General features: G+C 48.5%; 1 protein-coding gene across 1 annotated transcript in view; it reads right to left on the reverse strand.

Annotated features, from left to right (window-relative positions):
• The window catches only part of LOC138566161 (amine sulfotransferase-like), a 974,685-nt gene that overhangs the window by 666,475 nt on the left and 286,777 nt on the right, over positions 1–21,433 (reverse strand). The window lies entirely within an intron of this gene.

Consider the following 21,433-nt stretch of genomic DNA (forward strand, 5'->3'; position numbering starts at 1 on the left):
TCTGGAGGTGATGCACAGTGAGGCTGGAAGTACTGTGCAAGTGAAAAATGAGGGGGCAACCAGGCATGTGTTGGAAGTTACAGAATGTTATCTGGAGGTGATGCACAGTGAGGCTGGAAGTACTGTGCAAGTGAAGAATGATGGGGTAACCAGGCATGTGTTGGAAGTTACTGTGTAAGTGAAGAATGAGGGGGCAACCAGGCATGTGTTGGAAGTTACAGAACGCTATCTGGAGGTGATGCACAGTGAGGCTGGAAGTACTGTGAAAGTGAAGAATGAGGGGGTAACCAGGCATGTGTTGGAAGTTACTGTGCAAGTGAAGAATGAGGGGGCAACCAGGCATATGTTGGAAGTTACAGAATGTTATCTGGAGGTGATGCACACTGAGGCTGGAAGTACTGTGAAAGTGAAAAATGAGGGGGTAACCAGGCATGTGTTGGAAGTTACTGTGCAAGTTAAAAATGAGGGGGCAACCAGGCATGTGTTGGAAGTTACAGAATGTTATCTGGGGGTGATGCACCGTGAGGCTGGAAGTACTGTGAAAGTGAAGAATGAGGGGGTAACCAGGCATGTGTTGGAAGTTACTGTGCAAGTGAAAAATGAGGAGGCAACCAGGCATGTGTTGGAAGTTACAGAATGTTATCTGGAGGTGATGCACAGTGAGGCTGGAAGTTCTGTGCAAGTGATGAATGAGGCCGTAACCAGGCATGTGTTGGAAGTTACAGAATGTTATCTGGAGGTGATGCACAGTGTAGCTGGAAGTACTGTGCAAGTGAAGAATGAGGGGGCAACCAGGCATGTGTTGGAAGTTACAGAACGCTATCTCGAGGTGATGCACAGTGAGGCTGGAAGTACTGTGCAAGTGATGAATGAGGGGGTAACCAGGCATGTGTTGGAAGTTACAGAACGTTATCTGGAGGTGATGCACAGTGAGGCTGGAAGTACTGTGCAAGTGAAGAATGAGGGGGTAACCAGGCATGTGTTGGGAGTTACAGAATGTTATCTGGAGGTGATGCACAGTGAGGCTGGGAGTACTGTGCAAGTGAAGAATGAGGGGGCAACCAGGCATGTGTTGGAAGTTACAGAATGTTATCTGGAGGTGATGCACCGTGAGGCTGGAAGTACTGTGCAAGTGAAGAATGAGGGGGCAACCAGGCATGTGTTGGAAGTTACTGTGCAAGTGCAGAATGAGGGGGCAACCAGGCATGTGTTGGAAGTTACAGAATGTTATCTGAAGGTGATGCACAGTGGGGCTGGAAGTACTGTGCAAGTGAAGAATGAGGGCGTAACCAGGCATGTGTTGGAAGTTACAGAATGTTACCTGGAGGTGATGCACAGTGTAGCTGGAAGTACTGTGCAAGTGAAGAATGAGGGGGCAACCAGGCATGTGTTGGAAGTTACAGAACACTATCTGGAGGTGATGCACAGTGAGGCTGGAAGTACTGTGCAAGTGAAGAATGAGGGGGCAACCAGGCATGTGTTGGAAGTTACAGAATGTTATCTGGAGGTGATGCACAGTGAGGCTGGAAGTACTGTGCAAGTGAAGAATGAGGGGGCAAGCAGGCATGTTTTGGAAGTTACAGAACGTTATCTGGAGGTGATGCACAGAGTAGCTGGAAGTACTGTGCAAGTGAAGAATGAGGGGGCAACCAGGAATGTGTTGGAAGTTACAGAATGTTATCTGGAGGTGATGCACAGTGAAGCTGGAAGTACTGTGCAAGTGAAGAATGAGGGGGCAACCAGGCATGTGTTGGAAGTTACTGTGCAAGTGAAGAATGAGGGGGCAACCAGGCATGTGTTGGAAGTTACAGAATGTTATCTGGAGGTGATGCACAGTGAGGCTGGAAGTACTGTGCAAGTGAAGAATGAGGGCGTACCCAGGCATGTGTTGGAATTTACAGAATGTTATCTGGAGGTGATGCACAGTGTAGCTGGAAGTACTGTGCAAGTTAAGAATGAGGGGGCAACCAAGCATGTGTTGGAAGTTACAGAACACTATCTTGAGGTGATGCACAGTGAGGCTGGAAGTACTGTGCAAGTGAAGAATGAAGGGGCAACCAGGCATGTGTTGGAAGTTACAGAATGTTATCTGGAGGTGATGCACAGTGAAGCTGGAAGTACTGTGCAAGTGAAGAATGAGGGGGCAACCAGGCATGTGTTGGAAGTTACTGTGCAAGTGAAGAATGAGGGGGCAACCAGACATGTGTTGGAAGTTACAGAATGTTATCTGGAGGTGATGCACAGTGAGGCTGGAAGTACTGTGCAAGTGAAGAATGAGGGCGTACCCAGGCATGTGTTGGAATTTACAGAATGTTATCTGGAGGTGATGCACAGTGTAGCTGGAAGTACTGTGCAAGTGAAGAATGAGGGGGCAACCAAGCATGTGTTGGAAGTTACAGAACACTATCTGGAGGTGATGCACAGTGAGGCTGGAAGTACTGTGTAAGTGAAGAATGAGGGGGCAACCAGGCATGTTTTGGAAGTTACAGAACGTTATCTGGAGATGATGCACAGTGTAGCTGGAAGTACTGTGCAAGTGAAGAATGAGGGGGCAACCAGGCATGTGTTGGAAGTTACAGAACGATATCTGGAGGTGATGCACAGTGTAGCTGGAAGTACTGTGCAAGTGAAGAATGAGGGGGCAACCAGGCATGTGTTGGAAGTTACAGAATGTTATCTGGGGGTGATGCACCGTGAGGCTGGAAGTACTGTGCAAGTGAAGAATGAGGGGGTAAAAAGGCATGTGTTGGAAGTTACTGTGCAAGTGAAGAATGAGGGGGCAACCAGGCATGTGTTGGAAGTTACAGAATGTTATCTGGAGGTGATGCACAGTGAAGCTGGAAGTACTGTGCAAGTGAAGAATGAGGGGGTAACCAGGCATGTGTTGGAAGTTACAGAATGTTATCTGGAGGTGATGCACAGTGTAGCTGGAAGTACTGTGCAAGTGAAGAATGAGTGGGCAACCAGGCATGTGTTGGAAGTTACAGAATGCTATCTGGGGGTGATGCACCGTGAGGCTGGAAGTACTGTGAAAGTGAAGAATGAGGGGGTAACCAGGCATGTGTTGGAAGTTACTGTGCAAGTGAAAAATGAGGGGGCAACCAGGCATGTGTTGGAAGTTACAGAATGTTATCTGGAGGTGATGCACAGTGAGGCTGGGAGTACTGTGCAAGTGAAGAATGAGGGGCAACCAGGCATGTGTTGGAAGTTACAGAACGTTATCTGGAGGTGATGCACAGTGAGGCTAGGAGTACTGTGCAAGTGAAGAATGAGGGGGCAACCAGGCATGTGTTGGAAGTTACAGAATGTTATCTGGAGGTGATGCACCGTGAGGCTGGAAGTACTGTGCAAGTGAAGAATGAGGGGGCAACCAGGCATGTGTTGGAAGTTACTGTGCAAGTGAAGAATGAGGGGGCAACCAGGCATGTGTTGGAAGTTACAGAATGTTATCTGGAGGTGATGCACAGTGAGGCTGGAAGTACTGTGCAAGTGAAGAATGAGGGCGTAACCAGGCATGTGTTGGAAGTTACAGAATGTTATCTGGAGGTGATGCACAGTGTAGCTGGAAGTACTGTGCAAGTGAAGATTGAGGGGGCAACCAGGCATGTGTTGGAAGTTACAGAATGTTATCTGGAGGTGATGCACCGTGAGGCTGGAAGTACTGTGCAAGTGAAGAATGAGGGGGCAACCAGGCATGTGTTGGAAGTTACTGTGCAAGTGAAGAATGAGGGGGCAACCAGGCATGTGTTGGAAGTTACAGAATGTTATCTGGAGGTGATGCACAGTGAGGCTGGAAGTACTGTGCAAGTGAAGAATGAGTGGGCAACCAGGCATGTGTTTGAAATTACAGAATGTTATCTGGAGGTGATGCACAGTGAGGCTGGAAGTACTGTGCAAGTGAAGAATGAGGGCGTAACCAGGCATGTGTTGGAAGTTACAGAATGTTATCTGGAGGTGATGCACAGTGTAGCTGGAAGTACAGTGCAAGTGAAGATTGAGGGGGCAACCAGGCATGTGTTGGAAGTTACAGAATGTTATCTGGAGGTGATGCACCGTGAGGCTGGAAGTACTGTGCAAGTGAAGAATGAGGGGGCAACCAGGCATGTGTTGGAAGTTACTGTGCAAGTGAAGAATGAGGGCGCAACCAGGCATGTGTTGGAAGTTACAGAATGTTATCTGGAGGTGATGCACAGTGAGGCTGGAAGTCTGTGAAAGTGAAGAATGAGGGGGTAACCAGGCATGTGTTGGAAGTTACAGAACGTTATCTGGAGGTGATGCACAGTGAGGCTATATGTTGGAAGTTACAGAACGCTATCTGGAGGTGATGCACAGTGTGGCTGGAAGTACTGTGCAAGTGAAGAATGAGGGGGCAACCAGGCATGTGTTGGAAGTTACAGAACATTATCTGGAGGTGATGCACAGTGAGGCTGGAAGTACTGTGCAAGTGAAGAATGAGGGGGTAACCAGGCATGTGTTGGAAGTTACAGAACATTATCTGGAGGTGATGCACAGTGAGGCTGGAAGTACTGTGCAAGTGAAGAATGAGGGGGCAACCAGGCATGTGTTGGAAGTTACAGAATGTTATCTGGAGGTGATGCACAGTGAGGCTGGGAGTACTGTGCAAGTGAAGAATGAGGGGGCAACCAGGCATGTGTTGGAAGTTACAGAATGTTATCTGGAGGTGATGCACCGTGAGGCTGGAAGTACTGTGCAAGTGAAGAATGAGGGGGCAACCAGGCATGTGTTGGAAGTTACTGTGCAAGTGAAGAATGAGGGGGCAACCAGGCATGTGTTGGAAGTTACAGAATGTTATCTGGAGGTGATGCACAGTGAGGCTGGAAGTACTGTGCAAGTGAAGAATGAGGGCGTAACCAGGCATTTGTTGGAAGTTACAGAATGTTATCTGGAGGTGATGCACAGTGTAGCTGGAAGTACTGTGCAAGTGAAGATTGAGGGGGCAACCAGGCATGTGTTGGAAGTTACAGAATGTTATCTGGAGGTGATGCACCGTGAGGCTGGAAGTACTGTGCAAGTGAAGAATGAGGGGGCAACCAGGCATGTGTTGGAAGTTACTGTGCAAGTGAAGAATGAGGGGGCAGCCAGGCATGTGTTGGAAGTTACAGAATGTTATCTGGAGGTGATGCACAGTGAGGCTGGAAGTACTGTGCAAGTGAAGAATGAGGGGGCAACCAGGCATGTGTTGGAAGTTACAGAACGTTATCTGGAGGTGATGCACAGTGAGGCTGGAAGTACTGTGCAAGTGAAGAATGAGGGGGCAACCATGCATTTGTTGGAAGTTACAGAACGTTATATGGAGGTGATGCACAGTGTAGCTGGAAGTACTGTGCAAGTGAAGAATGAAGGGGCAACCAGGCATGTGTTGGAAGTTACAGAGCGATATCTGGAGGTGATGCACAGTATAGCTGGAAGTACTTTGCAAGTGAAGAATGAGGGGGCAACCAGGCATGTGTTGGAAGTTACAGAATGTTATCTGGGGGTGATGCACCGTGAGGCTGGAAGTACTGTGCAAGTGAAGAATGAGGGGGTAACCAGGCATGTGTTGGAAGTTACTGTGCAAGTGAAGAATGAGGGGGCAACCAGGCATGTGTTGGAAGTTACAGAATGTTATCTGGAGGTGATGCACAGTGAGGCTGGAAGTACTGTGCAAGTGAAGAATGAGGGCGTAACCAGGCATGTGTTGGAAGTTACAGAATGTTATCTGGAGGTGATGCACAGTGTAGCTGGAAGTACTGTGCAAGTGAAGATTGAGGGGGCAACCAGGCATGTGTTGGAAGTTACAGAATGTTATCTGGAGGTGATGCACCGTGAGGCTGGAAGTACTGTGCAAGTGAAGAATGAGGGGGCAACCAGGCATGTGTTGGAAGTTACTGTGCAAGTGAAGAATGAGGGGGCAACCAGGCATGTGTTGGAAGTTACAGAATGTTATCTGGAGGTGATGCACAGTGAGGCTGGAAGTACTGTGCAAGTGAAGAATGAGGGGGCAACCAGGAATGTGTTGGAAGTTACAGAACGTTATCTGGAGGTGATGCACAGTGAGGCTGGAAGTACTGTGCAAGTGAAGAATGAGTGGGCAACCAGGCATGTGTTGGAAATTACAGAATGTTATCTGGAGGTGATGCACAGTGAGGCTGGAAGTACTGTGCAAGTGAAGAATGAGGGCGTAACCAGGCATGTGTTGGAAGTTACAGAATGTTATCTGGAGGTGATGCACAGTGTAGCTGGAAGTACAGTGCAAGTGAAGATTGAGGGGGCAACCAGGCATGTGTTGGAAGTTACAGAATGTTATCTGGAGGTGATGTACCGTGAGGCTGGAAGTACTGTGCAAGTGAAGAATGAGGGGGCAACCAGGCATGTGTTGGAAGTTACTGTGCAAGTGAAGAATGAGGGGGCAACCAGGCATGTGTTGGAAGTTACAGAATGTTATCTGGAGGTGATGCACAGTGAGGCTGGAAGTCTGTGAAAGTGAAGAATGAGGGGGTAACCAGGCATGTGTTGGAAGTTACAGAACGTTATCTGGAGGTGATGCACAGTGAGGCTATATGTTGGAAGTTACAGAACGCTATCTGGAGGTGATGCACGGTGTGGCTGGAAGTACTGTGCAAGTGAAGAATGAGGGGGCAACCAGGCATGTGTTGGAATTACAGAACATTATCTGGAGGTGATGCACAGTGAGGCTGGAAGTACTGTGCAAGTGAAGAATGAGGGGGTAACCAGGCATGTGTTGGAAGTTACAGAACATTATCTGGAGGTGATGCACAGTGAGGCTGGAAGTACTGTGCAAGTGAAGAATGAGGGGGCAACCAGGCATGTGTTGGAAGTTACAGAATGTTATCTGGAGGTGATGCACAGTGAGGCTGGGAGTACTGTGCAAGTGAAGAATGAGGGGGCAACCAGGCATGTGTTGGAAGTTACAGAATGTTATCTGGAGGTGATGCACCGTGAGGCTGGAAGTACTGTGCAAGTGAAGAATGAGGGGGCAACCAGGCATGTGTTGGAAGTTACTGTGCAAGTGAAGAATGAGGGGGCAACCAGGCATGTGTTGGAAGTTACAGAATGTTATCTGGAGGTGATGCACAGTGAGGCTGGAAGTACTGTGCAAGTGAAGAATGAGGGCGTAACCAGGCATTTGTTGGAAGTTACAGAATGTTATCTGGAGGTGATGCACAGTGTAGCTGGAAGTACTGTGCAAGTGAAGATTGAGGGGGCAACCAGGCATGTGTTGGAAGTTACAGAATGTTATCTGGAGGTGATGCACCGTGAGGCTGGAAGTACTGTGCAAGTGAAGAATGAGGGGGCAACCAGGCATGTGTTGGAAGTTACTGTGCAAGTGAAGAATGAGGGGGCAGCCAGGCATGTGTTGGAAGTTACAGAATGTTATCTGGAGGTGATGCACAGTGAGGCTGGAAGTACTGTGCAAGTGAAGAATGAGGGGGCAACCAGGCATGTGTTGGAAGTTACAGAACGCTATCTGGAGGTGATGCACAGTGAGGCTGGAAGTACTGTGCAAGTGAAGAATGAGGGGGCAACCAGGCATTTGTTGGAAGTTACAGAACGTTATATGGAGGTGATGCACAGTGTAGCTGGAAGTACTGTGCAAGTGAAGAATGAAGGGGCAACCAGGCATGTGTTGGAAGTTACAGAGCGATATCTGGAGGTGATGCGCAGTATAGCTGGAAGTACTTTGCAAGTGAAGAATGAAGGGGCAACCAGGCATGTGTTGGAAGTTACAGAACGTTATCTGGAGGTGATGCGCAGTGTAGCTGGAAGTACTGTGCAAGTGAAGAATGAAGGGGCAACCAGGCATGTGTTGGAAGTTACAGAGCGATATCTGGAGGTGATGCGCAGTATAGCTGGAAGTACTGTGCAAGTGAAGAATGAAGGGGCAACCAGGCATGTGTTGGAAGTTACAGAACGTTATCTGGAGGTGATGCGCAGTGTAGCTGGAAGTACTGTGCAAGTGAAGAATGAGGGGGCAACCAGGCATGCGTTGGAAGTTACAGAGCGATATCTGGAGGTGATGCACAGTATAGCTGGAAGTACTTTGCAAGTGAAGAATGAGGGGGCAACCAGGCATGTGTTGGAAGTTACAGAATGTTATCTGGGGGTGATTCACCGTGAGGCTGGAGGTACTGTGCAAGTGAAGAATGAGGGGGTAACCAGGCATGTGTTGGAAGTTACTGTGCAAGTGAAGAATGAGGGGGCAACCAGGCATGTGTTGGAAGTTACAGAATGTTATCTGGAGGTGATGCACAGTGAGGCTGGAAGTACTGTGCAAGTGAAGAATGAGGGGGCAACCAGGCATGTGTTGGAAGTTACTGTGCAAGTTAAAAATGAGGGGGCAACCAGGCATGTGTTGGAAGTTACAGAATGTTATCTGGGGGTGATGCACCGTGAGGCTGGAAGTACTGTGAAAGTGAAGAATGATGGGGTAACCAGGCATGTGTTGGAAGTTACTGTGTAAGTGAAGAATGAGGGGGCAACCAGGCATGTGTTGGAAGTTACAGAACGCTATCTGGAGGTGATGCACAGTGAGGCTGGAAGTACTGTGAAAGTGAAGAATGAGGGGGTAACCAGGCATGTGTTGGAGGTTACTGTGCAAGTGAAGAATGAGGGGGCAACCAGGCATATGTTGGAAGTTACAGAATGTTATCTGGAGGTGATGCACACTGAGGCTGGAAGTACTGTGAAAGTGAAAAATGAGGGGGTAACCAGGCATGTGTTGGAAGTTACTGTGCAAGTTAAAAATGAGGGGGCAACCAGGCATGTGTTGGAAGTTACAGAATGTTATCTGGGGGTGATGCACCGTGAGGCTGGAAGTACTGTGAAAGTGAAGAATGAGGGGGTAACCAGGCATGTGTTGGAAGTTACTGTGCAAGTGAAAAATGAGGAGGCAACCAGGCATGTGTTGGAAGTTACAGAATGTTATCTGGAGGTGATGTACAGTGAGGCTGGAAGTTCTGTGCAAGTGATGAATGAGGCCGTAACCAGGCATGTGTTGGAAGTTACAGAATGTTATCTGGAGGTGATGCATAGTGTAGCTGGAAGTACTGTGCAAGTGAAGAATGAGGGGGCAACCAGGCATGTGTTGGAAGTTACAGAACGCTATCTGGAGGTGATGCACAGTGAGGCTGGAAGTACTGTGCAAGTGAAGAATGAGGGGGTAACCAGGCATGTGTTGGAAGTTACAGAACGTTATCTGGAGGTGATGCACAGTGAGGCTGGAAGTACTGTGCAAGTGATGAATGAGGGGGTAACCAGGCATGTGTTGGAAGTTACAGAACGTTATCTGGAAGTGATGCACAGTGAGGCTGGAAGTACTGTGCAAGTGAAGAATGAGGGGGTAACCAGGCATGTGTTGGGAGTTACAGAATGTTATCTGGAGGTAATGCACAGTGAGGCTGGGAGTACTGTGCAAGTGAAGAATGAGGGGGCAACCAGGCATGTGTTGGAAGTTACAGAATGTTATCTGGAGGTGATGCACCGTGAGGCTGGAAGTACTGTGCAAGTGAAGAATGAGGGGGCAACCAGGCATGTGTTGGAAGTTACTGTGCAAGTGAAGAATGAGGGGGCAACCAGGCATGTGTTGGAAGTTACAGAATGTTATCTGGAGGTGATGCACAGTGGGGCTGGAAGTACTGTGCAAGTGAAGAATGAGGGCGTAACCAGGCATGTGTTGGAAGTTACAGAATGTTACCTGCAGGTGATGCACAGTGTAGCTGGAAGTACTGTGCAAGTGAAGAATGAGGGGGCAACCAGGCATGTGTTGGAAGTTACAGAACACTATCTGGAGGTGATGCACAGTGAGGCTGGAAGTACTGTGCAAGTGAAGAATGAGGGGGCAACCAGGCATGTGTTGGAAGTTACAGAATGTTATCTGGAGGTGATGCACAGTGAGGCTGGAAGTACTGTGCAAGTGAAGAATGAGGGGGCAAGCAGGCATGTTTTGGAAGTTACAGAACGTTATCTGGAGGTGATGCACAGAGTAGCTGGGAGTACTGTGCAAGTGAAGAATGAGGGGGCAACCAGGAATGTGTTGGAAGTTACAGAATGTTATCTGGAGGTGATGCACAGTGAAGCTGGAAGTACTGTGCAAGTGAAGAATGAGGGGGCAACCAGGCATGTGTTGGAAGTTACTGTGCAAGTGAAGAATGAGGGGGCAACCAGGCATGTGTTGGAAGTTACAGAATGTTATCTGGAGGTGATGCACAGTGAGGCTGGAAGTACTGTGCAAGTGAAGAATGAGTGGGAAACCAGGCATGTGTTGGAAGTTATAGAATGCTATCTGGGGGTGATGCACCGTGAGGCTGGAAGTACTGTGCAAGTGAAGAATGAGTGGGTAACCAGGCATGTGTTGGAAGATACTGTGCAAGTTAAGAATGAGGGGGAAACCAGGCATGTGTTGGAAGTTACAGAATGTTATCTGGAGGTGATGCACAGTGTAGCTGGAAGTACTGTGCAAGTGAAGAATGAGGGGGCAACCAGCATGTGTTGGAAGTTACAGAATGCTATCTGGAGGTGATGCACAGTGAGGCTGGAAGTACTGTGCAAGTGATGAATGAGGGGGCAACCAGGCATGTGTTGGAAGTTACAGAATGTTATCTGGGGATGATGCACCATGAGGCTGGAAGTACTGTGAAAGTGAAGAATGAGGGGATAACCAGGCATGTGTTGGAAGTTACCGTGCAAGTGAAAAATGAGGGGGCAACCAGGCATGTGTTGGAAGTTACAGAATGTTATCTGGGGTTGATGCACCGTGAGGCTGGAAGTACTGTGAAAGTGAAGAATGAGGGGGTAACCAGGCATGTGTTGGAAGTTACTGTGCAAGTGAAAAATGAGGGGGTAACCAGGCATGTGTTGGAAGTTACAGAATGTTATCTGGAGGTGATGCACAGTGAGGCTGGAAGTTCTGTGCAAGTGAAGAATGAGGGGGTAACCAGGCATGTGTTGGAAGTTACAGAATGTTATCTGGAGGTGATGCACAGTGAGGCTGGGAGTACTGTGCAAGTGAAGAATGAGGGGGCAACCAGGCATGTGTTGGAAGTTACAGAATGTTATCTGGAGGTGATGCACAGTGTGCCTGGAAGTACTGTGCAAGTGAAGAATGAGGGGCAACCAGGCATGTGTTGGAAGTTATAGAACGCTATCTGGAGGTGATGCACAGTGTGGCTGGAAGTACTGTGCAAGTGAAGAATGAGGGGGTAACCAGGCATGTGTTGGAAGTTACAGAACGCTATCTGGAGGTGATGCACAGTGAGGCTGGAAGTACTGTGCAAGTGAAGAATGAGGGGGCAACCAGGCATGTGTTGGAAGTTACAGAACGTTATCTGGAAGTGATGCACAGTGAGGCTGGGAGTACTGTGCAAGTGAAGAATGAGGGGGCAACCAGGCATGTGTTGGGAGTTACTGTGCAAGTGAAGAATGAGGGGGCAACCAGGCATGTGTTGGAAGTTACAGAATGTTATCTGGAGGTGATGCACAGTGAGGCTGGGAGTACTGTGCAAGTGAAGAATGAGGGGGCAACCAGGCATGTGTTGGAAGTTACAGAATGTTATCTGGAGGTGATGCACCGTGAGGCTGGAAGTACTGTGCAAGTGAAGAATGAGGGGGCAACCAGGCATGTGTTGGAAGTTACTGTGCAAGTGAAGAATGAGGGGGCAACCAGGCATGTGTTGGAAGTTAGAGAATGTTATCTGGAGGTGATGCACAGTGAGGCTGGAAGTACTGTGCAAGTGAAAAATGAGGGGGCAACCAGGCATGTGTTGGAAGTTACAGAATGTTATCTGGAGGTGATGCACAGTGAGGCTGGAAGTTCTGTGCAAGTGAAGAATGAGGGGGTAACCAGGCATGTGTTGGAATTTATAGAATGTTATCTGGAGGTGATGCACAGTGCAGCGGGAAGTACTGTGCAAGTGAAGAATGAGGGGGCGTCCAGGTATGTGTTGGAAGTTACAGAATGTTATCTGGAGGTGATGCACAGTGAGGCTGGAAGTACTGTGCAAGTGAAAAATGAGGGGGCAACCAGGCATGTGTTGGAAGTTACAGAATGCTATCTGGAGGTGATGCACAGTGAGGCTGGAAGTACTGTGAAAGTGAAGAATGAGGGGGTAACCAGGCATGTGTTGGAAGTTACTGTGCAAGTGAAGAATGAGGGGGCAACCAGGCATATGTTGGAAGTTACAGAATGTTATCTGGAGGTGATGCACACTGAGGCTGGAAGTACTGTGAAAGTGAAAAATGAGGGGGTAACCAGGCATGTGTTGGAAGTTACTGTGCAAGTTAAAAATGAGGGGGCAACCAGGCATGTGTTGGAAGTTACAGAATGTTATCTGGGGGTGATGCACCGTGAGGCTGGAAGTACTGTGAAAGTGAAGAATGAGGGGGTAACCAGGCATGTGTTGGAAGTTACTGTGCAAGTGAAAAATGAGGAGGCAACCAGGCATGTGTTGGAAGTTACAGAATGTTATCTGGAGGTGATGCACAGTGAGGCTGGAAGTTCTGTGCAAGTGATGAATGAGGCCGTAACCAGGCATGTGTTGGAAGTTACAGAATGTTATCTGGAGGTGATGCATAGTGTAGCTGGAAGTACTGTGCAAGTGAAGAATGAGGGGGCAACCAGGCATGTGTTGGAAGTTACAGAACGCTATCTCGAGGTGATGCACAGTGAGGCTGGAAGTACTGTGCAAGTGAAGAATGAGGGGGTAACCAGGCATGTGTTGGAAGTTACAGAACGTTATCTGGAGGTGATGCACAGTGAGGCTGGAAGTACTGTGCAAGTGATGAATGAGGGGGTAACCAGGCATGTGTTGGAAGTTACAGAACGTTATCTGGAGGTGATGCACAGTGAGGCTGGAAGTACTGTGCAAGTGAAGAATGAGGGGGTAACCAGGCATGTGTTGGGAGTTACAGAATGTTATCTGGAGGTGATGCACAGTGAGGCTGGGAGTACTGTGCAAGTGAAGAATGAGGGGGCAACCAGGCATGTGTTGGAAGTTACAGAATGTTATCTGGAGGTGATGCACAGTGAGGCTGGAAGTTCTGTGCAAGTGAAGAATGAGGGGGTAACCAGGCATGTGTTGGAAGTTACTGTGCAAGTGAAGAATGAGGGGGCAACCAGGCATGTGTTGGAAGTTAGAGAATGTTATCTGGGGGTGATGCACAGTGAGGCTGGAAGTACTGTGCAAGTGAAAAATGAGGGGGCAACCAGGCATGTGTTGGAAGTTACAGAATGTTATCTGGAGGTGATGCACAGTGAGGCTGGAAGTTCTGTGCAAGTGAAGAATGAGGGGGTAACCAGGCATGTGTTGGAAGTTATAGAATGTTATCTGGAGGTGATGCACAGTGCAGCGGGAAGTACTGTGCAAGTGAAGAATGAGGGGGCGTCCAGGCATGTGTTGGAAGTTACAGAATGTTATCTGGAGGTGATGCACAGTGAGGCTGGAAGTAATGTGCAAGTGAAAAATGAGGGGGCAACCAGGCATGTGTTGGAAGTTACAGAATGCTATCTGGAGGTGATGCACAGTGAGGCTGGAAGTACTGTGAAAGTGAAGAATGAGGGGGTAACCAGGCATGTGTTGGAAGTTACTGTGCAAGTGAAGAATGAGGGGGCAACCAGGCATATGTTGGAAGTTACAGAATGTTATCTGGAGGTGATGCACACTGAGGCTGGAAGTACTGTGAAAGTGAAAAATGAGGGGGTAACCAGGCATGTGTTGGAAGTTACTGTGCAAGTTAAAAATGAGGGGGCAACCAGGCATGTGTTGGAAGTTACAGAATGTTATCTGGGGGTGATGCACCGTGAGGCTGGAAGTACTGTGAAAGTGAAGAATGAGGGGGTAACCAGGCATGTGTTGGAAGTTACTGTGCAAGTGAAAAATGAGGAGGCAACCAGGCATGTGTTGGAAGTTACAGAATGTTATCTGGAGGTGATGCACAGTGAGGCTGGAAGTTCTGTGCAAGTGATGAATGAGGCCGTAACCAGGCATGTGTTGGAAGTTACAGAATGTTATCTGGAGGTGATGCATAGTGTAGCTGGAAGTACTGTGCAAGTGAAGAATGAGGGGGCAACCAGGCATGTGTTGGAAGTTACAGAACGCTATCTCGAGGTGATGCACAGTGAGGCTGGAAGTACTGTGCAAGTGAAGAATGAGGGGGTAACCAGGCATGTGTTGGAAGTTACAGAACGTTATCTGGAGGTGATGCACAGTGAGGCTGGAAGTACTGTGCAAGTGATGAATGAGGGGGTAACCAGGCATGTGTTGGAAGTTACAGAACGTTATCTGGAGGTGATGCACAGTGAGGCTGGAAGTACTGTGCAAGTGAAGAATGAGGGGGTAACCAGGCATGTGTTGGGAGTTACAGAATGTTATCTGGAGGTGATGCACAGTGAGGCTGGGAGTACTGTGCAAGTGAAGAATGAGGGGGCAACCAGGCATGTGTTGGAAGTTACAGAATGTTATCTGGAGGTGATGCACCGTGAGGCTGGAAGTACTGTGCAAGTGAAGAATGAGGGGGCAACCAGGCATGTGTTGGAAGTTACTGTGCAAGTGAAGAATGAGGGGGCAACCAGGCATGTGTTGGAAGTTACAGAATGTTATCTGGAGGTGATGCACAGTGGGGTTGGAAGTACTGTGCAAGTGAAGAATGAGGGCGTAACCAGGCATGTGTTGGAAGTTACAGAATGTTACCTGGAGGTGATGCACAGTGTAGCTGGAAGTACTGTGCAAGTGAAGAATGAGGGGGCAACCAGGCATGTGTTGGAAGTTACAGAACACTATCTGGAGGTGATGCACAGTGAGGCTGGAAGTACTGTGCAAGTGAAGAATGAGGGGGCAACCAGGCATGTGTTGGAAGTTACAGAATGTTATCTGGAGGTGATGCACAGTGAGGCTGGAAGTACTGTGCAAGTGAAGAATGAGGGGGCAAGCAGGCATGTTTTGGAAGTTACAGAACGTTATTTGGAGGTGATGCACAGAGTAGCTGGAAGTACTGTGCAAGTGAAGAATGAGGGGGCAACCAGGAATGTGTTGGAAGTTACAGAATGTTATCTGGAGGTGATGCACAGTGAAGCTGGAAGTACTGTGCAAGTGAAGAATGAGGGGGCAACCAGGCATGTGTTGGAAGTTACTGTGCAAGTGAAGAATGAGGGGGCAACCAGGCATGTGTTGGAAGTTACAGAATGTTATCTGGAGGTGATGCACAGTGAGGCTGGAAGTACTGTGCAAGTGAAGAATGAGGGCGTACCCAGGCATGTGTTGGAATTTACAGAATGTTATCTGGAGGTGATGCACAGTGTAGCTGGAAGTACTGTGCAAGTTAAGAATGAGGGGGCAACCAAGCATGTGTTGGAAGTTACAGAACACTATCTTGAGGTGATGCACAGTGAGGCTGGAAGTACTGTGCAAGTGAAGAATGAAGGGGCAACCAGGCATGTGTTGGAAGTTACAGAATGTTATCTGGAGGTGATGCACAGTGAAGCTGGAAGTACTGTGCAAGTGAAGAATGAGGGGGCAACCAGGCATGTGTTGGAAGTTACTGTGCAAGTGAAGAATGAGGGGGCAACCAGACATGTGTTGGAAGTTACAGAATGTTATCTGGAGGTGATGCACAGTGAGGCTGGAAGTACTGTGCAAGTGAAGAATGAGGGCGTACCCAGGCATGTGTTGGAATTTACAGAATGTTATCTGGAGGTGATGCACAGTGTAGCTGGAAGTACTGTGCAAGTGAAGAATGAGGGGGCAACCAAGCATGTGTTGGAAGTTACAGAACACTATCTGGAGGTGATGCACAGTGAGGCTGGAAGTACTGTGTAAGTGAAGAATGAGGGGGCAACCAGGCATGTTTTGGAAGTTACAGAACGTTATCTGGAGATGATGCACAGTGTAACTGGAAGTACTGTGCAAGTGAAGAATGAGGGGGCAACCAGGCATGTGTTGGAAGTTACAGAACGATATCTGGAGGTGATGCACAGTGTAGCTGGAAGTACTGTGCAAGTGAAGAATGAGGGGGCAACCAGGCATGTGTTGGAAGTTACAGAATGTTATCTGGGGGTGATGCACCGTGAGGCTGGAAGTACTGTGCAAGTGAAGAATGAGGGGGTAACCAGGCATGTGTTGGAAGTTACTGTGCAAGTGAAGAATGAGGGGGCAACCAGGCATGTGTTGGAAGTTACAGAATGTTATCTGGAGGTGATGCACAGTGAAGCTGGAAGTACTGTGCAAGTGAAGAATGAGGGGGTAACCAGGCATGTGTTGGAAGTTACAGAATGTTATCTGGAGGTGATGCACAGTGTAGCTGGAAGTACTGTGCAAGTGAAGAATGAGTGGGCAACCAGGCATGTGTTGGAAGTTACAGAATGCTATCTGGGGGTGATGCACCGTGAGGCTGGAAGTACTGTGAAAGTGAAGAATGAGGGGGTAACCAGGCATGTGTTGGAAGTTACTGTGCAAGTGAAAAATGAGGGGGCAACCAGGCATGTGTTGGAAGTTACAGAATGTTATCTGGAGGTGATGCACAGTGAGGCTGGAAGTTCTGTGCAAGTGAAGAATGAGGGGGTAACCAGGCATGTGTTGGAAGTTACAGAATGTTATCTGGAGGTGATGCACAGTGTAGCTGGAAGTACTGTGCAAGTGAAGAATGAGTGGGCAACCAGGCATGTGTTGGAAGTTACAGAATGCTATCTGGGGGTGATGCACCGTGAGGCTGGAAGTACTGTGAAAGTGAAGAATGAGGGGGTAACCAGGCATGTGTTGGAAGTTACTGTGCAAGTGAAAAATGAGGGGGCAACCAGGCATGTGTTGGAAGTTACAGAATGTTATCTGGAGGTGATGCACAGTGAGGCTGGAAGTTCTATGCAAGTGAAGAATGAGGGGGTAACCAGGCATGTGTTGGAAGTTACAGAATGTTATCTGGAGGTGATGCACAGTGAGGCTGGGAGTACTGTGCAAGTGAAGAATGAGGGGGCAACCAGGCATGTGTTTGAAGTTACAGAATGTTATCTGGAGGTGATGCACAGTGTAGCTGGAAGTACTGTGCAAGTGAAGAATGAGGGGGCAACCAGGCATGTGTTGGAAGTTACAGAACGCTATCTGGAGGTGATGCACAGTGTGGCTGGAAGTACTGTGCAAGTGAAGAATGAGGGGGCAACCAGGCATGTGTTGGAAGTTACAGAACGTTATCTGGAGGTGATGCACAGTGAGGCTGGAAGTACTGTGCAAGTGAAGAATGAGGGGTAACCAGGCATGTGTTGGAAGTTACAGAACGTTATCTGGAGGTGATGCACAGTGAGGCTGGGAGTACTGTGCAAGTGAAGAATGAGGGGCAACCAGGCATGTGTTGGAAGTTACAGAACGTTATCTGGAGGTGATGCACAGTGAGGCTAGGAGTACTGTGCAAGTGAAGAATGAGGGGGCGACCAGGCATGTGTTGGAAGTTACAGAATGTTATCTGGAGGTGATGCACCGTGAGGCTGGAAGTACTGTGCAAGTGAAGAATGAGGGGGCAACCAGGCATGTGTTGGAAGTTACTGTGCAAGTGAAGAATGAGGGGGCAACCAGGCATGTGTTGGAAGTTACAGAATGTTATCTGGAGGTGATGCACAGTGAGGCTGGAAGTACTGTGCAAGTGAAGAATGAGGGCGTAACCAGGCATGTGTTGGAAGTTACAGAATGTTATCTGGAGGTGATGCACAGTGTAGCTGGAAGTACTGTGCAAGTGAAGATTGAGGGGGCAACCAGGCATGTGTTGGAAGTTACAGAATGTTATCTGGAGGTGATGCACCGTGAGGCTGGAAGTACTGTGCAAGTGAAGAATGAGGGGGCAACCAGGCATGTGTTGGAAGTTACTGTGCAAGTGAAGAATGAGGGGGCAACCAGGCATGTGTTGGAAGTTACAGAATGTTATCTGGAGGTGATGCACAGTGAGGCTGGAAGTACTGTGCAAGTGAAGAATGAGGGGGCAACCAGGAATGTGTTGGAAGTTACAGAACGTTATCTGGAGGTGATGCACAGTGAGGCTGGAAGTACTGTGCAAGTGAAGAATGAGTGGGCAACCAGGCATGTGTTGGAAATTACAGAATGTTATCTGGAGGTGATGCACAGTGAGGCTGGAAGTACTGTGCAAGTGAAGAATGAGGGCGTAACCAGGCATGTGTTGGAAGTTACAGAATGTTATCTGGAGGTGATGCACAGTGTAGCTGGAAGTACAGTGCAAGTGAAGATTGAGGGGGCAACCAGGCATGTGTTGGAAGTTACAGAATGTTATCTGGAGGTGATGCACCGTGAGGCTGGAAGTACTGTGCAAGTGAAGAATGAGGGGGCAACCAGGCATGTGTTGGAAGTTACTGTGCAAGTGAAGAATGAGGGGGCAACCAGGCATGTGTTGGAAGTTACAGAATGTTATCTGGAGGTGATGCACAGTGAGGCTGGAAGTCTGTGAAAGTGAAGAATGAGGGGGTAACCAGGCATGTGTTGGAAGTTACAGAACGTTATCTGGAGGTGATGCACAGTGAGGCTATATGTTGGAAGTTACAGAACGCTATCTGGAGGTGATGCACAGTGTGGCTGGAAGTACTGTGCAAGTGAAGAATGAGGGGGCAACCAGGCATGTGTTGGAAGTTACAGAACATTATCTGGAGGTGATGCACAGTGAGGCTGGAAGTACTGTGCAAGTGAAGAATGAGGGGGTAACCAGGCATGTGTTGGAAGTTACAGAACATTATCTGGAGGTGATGCACAGTGAGGCTGGAAGTACTGTGCAAGTGAAGAATGAGGGGGAAACCAGGCATGTGTTGGAAGTTACAGAATGTTATCTGGAGGTGATGCACAGTGAGGCTGGGAGTACTGTGCAAGTGAAGAATGAGGGGGCAACCAGGCATGTGTTGGAAGTTACAGAATGTTATCTGGAGGTGATGCACCGTGAGGCTGGAAGTACTGTGCAAGTGAAGAATGAGGGGGCAACCAGCCATGTGTTGGATGTTACTGTGCAAGTGAAGAATGAGGGGGCAACCAGGCATGTGTTGGAAGTTACAGAATGTTATCTGGAGGTGAGGCACAGTGAGGCTGGAAGTACTGTGCAAGTGAAGAATGAGGGCGTAACCAGGCATTTGTTGGAAGTTACAGAATGTTATCTGGAGGTGATGCACAGTGTAGCTGGAAGTACTGTGCAAGTGAAGATTGAGGGGGCAACCAGGCATGTGTTGGAAGTTACAGAATGTTATCTGGAGGTGATGCACCGTGAGGCTGGAAGTACTGTGCAAGTGAAGAATGAGGGGGCAACCAGGCATGTGTTGGAAGTTACTGTGCAAGTGAAGAATGAGGGGGCAGCCAGGCATGTGTAGGAAGTTACAGAATGTTATCTGGAGGTGATGCACAGTGAGGCTGGAAGTACTGTGCAAGTGAAGAATGAGGGGGCAACCAGGCATGTGTTGGAAGTTACAGAACGTTATCTGGAGGTGATGCACAGTGAGGCTGGAAGTACTGTGCAAGTGAAGAATGAGGGGGCAACCATGCATTTGTTGGAAGTTACAGAACGTTATATGGAGGTGATGCACAGTGTAGCTGGAAGTACTGTGCAAGTGAAGAATGAAGGGGCAACCAGGCATGTGTTGGAAGTTACAGAGCGATATCTGGAGGTGATGCACAGTATAGCTGGAAGTACTTTGCAAGTGAAGAATGAGGGGGCAACCAGGCATGTGTTGGAAGTTACAGAATGTTATCTGGGGGTGATGCACCGTGAGGCTGGAAGTACTGTGCAAGTGAAGAATGAGGGGGTAACCAGGCATGTGTTGGAAGTTACTGTGCAAGTGAAGAATGAGGGGGCAACCAGGCATGTGTTGGAAGTTCCAGAATGTTATCTGGAGGTGATGCACAGTGAGGCTGGAAGTACTGTGCAAGTGAAGAATGAGGGCGTAACCAGGCATGTGTTGGAAGTTACAGAATGTTATCTGGAGGTGATGCACAGTGTAGCTGGAAGTACTGTGCAAGTGAAGATTGAGGGGGCAACCAGGCATGTGTTGGAAGTTACAGAATGTTATCTGGAGGTGATGCACCGTGAGGCTGGAAGTACTGTGCAAGTGAAGAATGAGGGGGCAACCAGGCATGTGTTGGAAGTTACTGTGCAAGTGAAGAATGAGGGGGCAACCAGGCATGTGTTGGAAGTTACAGAATGTTATCTGGAGGTGATGCACAGTGAGGCTGGAAGTACTGTGCAAGTGAAGAATGAGGGGGCAACCAGGAATGTGTTGGAAGTTACAGAATGTTATCTGGAGGTGATGCACAGTGAGGCTGGAAGTACTGTGCAAGTGAAGAATGAGTGGGCAACCAGGCATGTGTTGGAAATTACAGAATGTTATCTGGAGGTGATGCACAGTGAGGCTGGAAGTACTGTGCAAGTGAAGAATGAGGGCGTAACCAGGCATGTGTTGGAAGTTACAGAATGTTATCTGGAGGTGATGCACAGTGTAGCTGGAAGTACAGTGCAAGTGAAGATTGAGGGGGCAACCAGGCATGTGTTGGAAGTTACAGAATGTTATCTGGAGGTGATGTACCGTGAGGCTGGAAGTACTGTGCAAGTGAAGAATGAGGGGGCAACCAGGCATGTGTTGGAAGTTACTGTGCAAGTGAAGAATGAGGGGGCAACCAGGCATGTGTTGGAAGTTACAGAATGTTATCTGGAGGTGATGCACAGTGAGGCTGGAAGTCTGTGAAAGTGAAGAATGAGGGGGTAACCAGGCATGTGTTGGAAGTTACAGAACGTTATCTGGAGGTGATGCACAGTGAGGCTATATGTTGGAAGTTACAGAACGCTATCTGGAGGTGATGCACGGTGTGGCTGGAAGTACTGTGCAAGTGAAGAATGAGGGGGCAACCAGGCATGTGTTGGAAGTTACAGAACATTATCTGGAGGTGATGCACAGTGAGGCTGGAAGTACTGTGCAAGTGAAGAATGAGGGGGTAACCAGGCATGTGTTGGAAGTTACAGAACATTATCTGGAGGTGATGCACAGTGAGGCTGGAAGTACTGTGCAAGTGAAGAATGAGGGGGCAACCAGGCATGTGTTGGAAGTTACAGAATGTTATCTGGAGGTGATGCACAGTGAGGCTGGGAGTACTGTGCAAGTGAAGAATGAGGGGGCAACCAGGCATGTGTTGGAAGTTACAGAATGTTATCTGGAGGTGATGCACCGTGAGGCTGGAAGTACTGTGCAAGTGAAGAATGAGGGGGCAACCAGGCATGTGTTGGAAGTTACTGTGCAAGTGAAGAATGAGGGGGCAACCAGGCATGTGTTGGAAGTTACAGAATGTTATCTGGAGGTGATGCACAGTGAGGCTGGAAGTACTGTGCAAGTGAAGAATGAGGGCGTAACCAGGCATTTGTTGGAAGTTACAGAATGTTATCTGGAGGTGATGCACAGTGT

Source organism: Ambystoma mexicanum, chromosome 2p (assembly GCF_040938575.1).
Source record: "Ambystoma mexicanum isolate Mex_15411 chromosome 2p, UKY_AmexF1_1, whole genome shotgun sequence".
NCBI lineage: Eukaryota > Metazoa > Chordata > Amphibia > Caudata > Ambystomatidae > Ambystoma > Ambystoma mexicanum.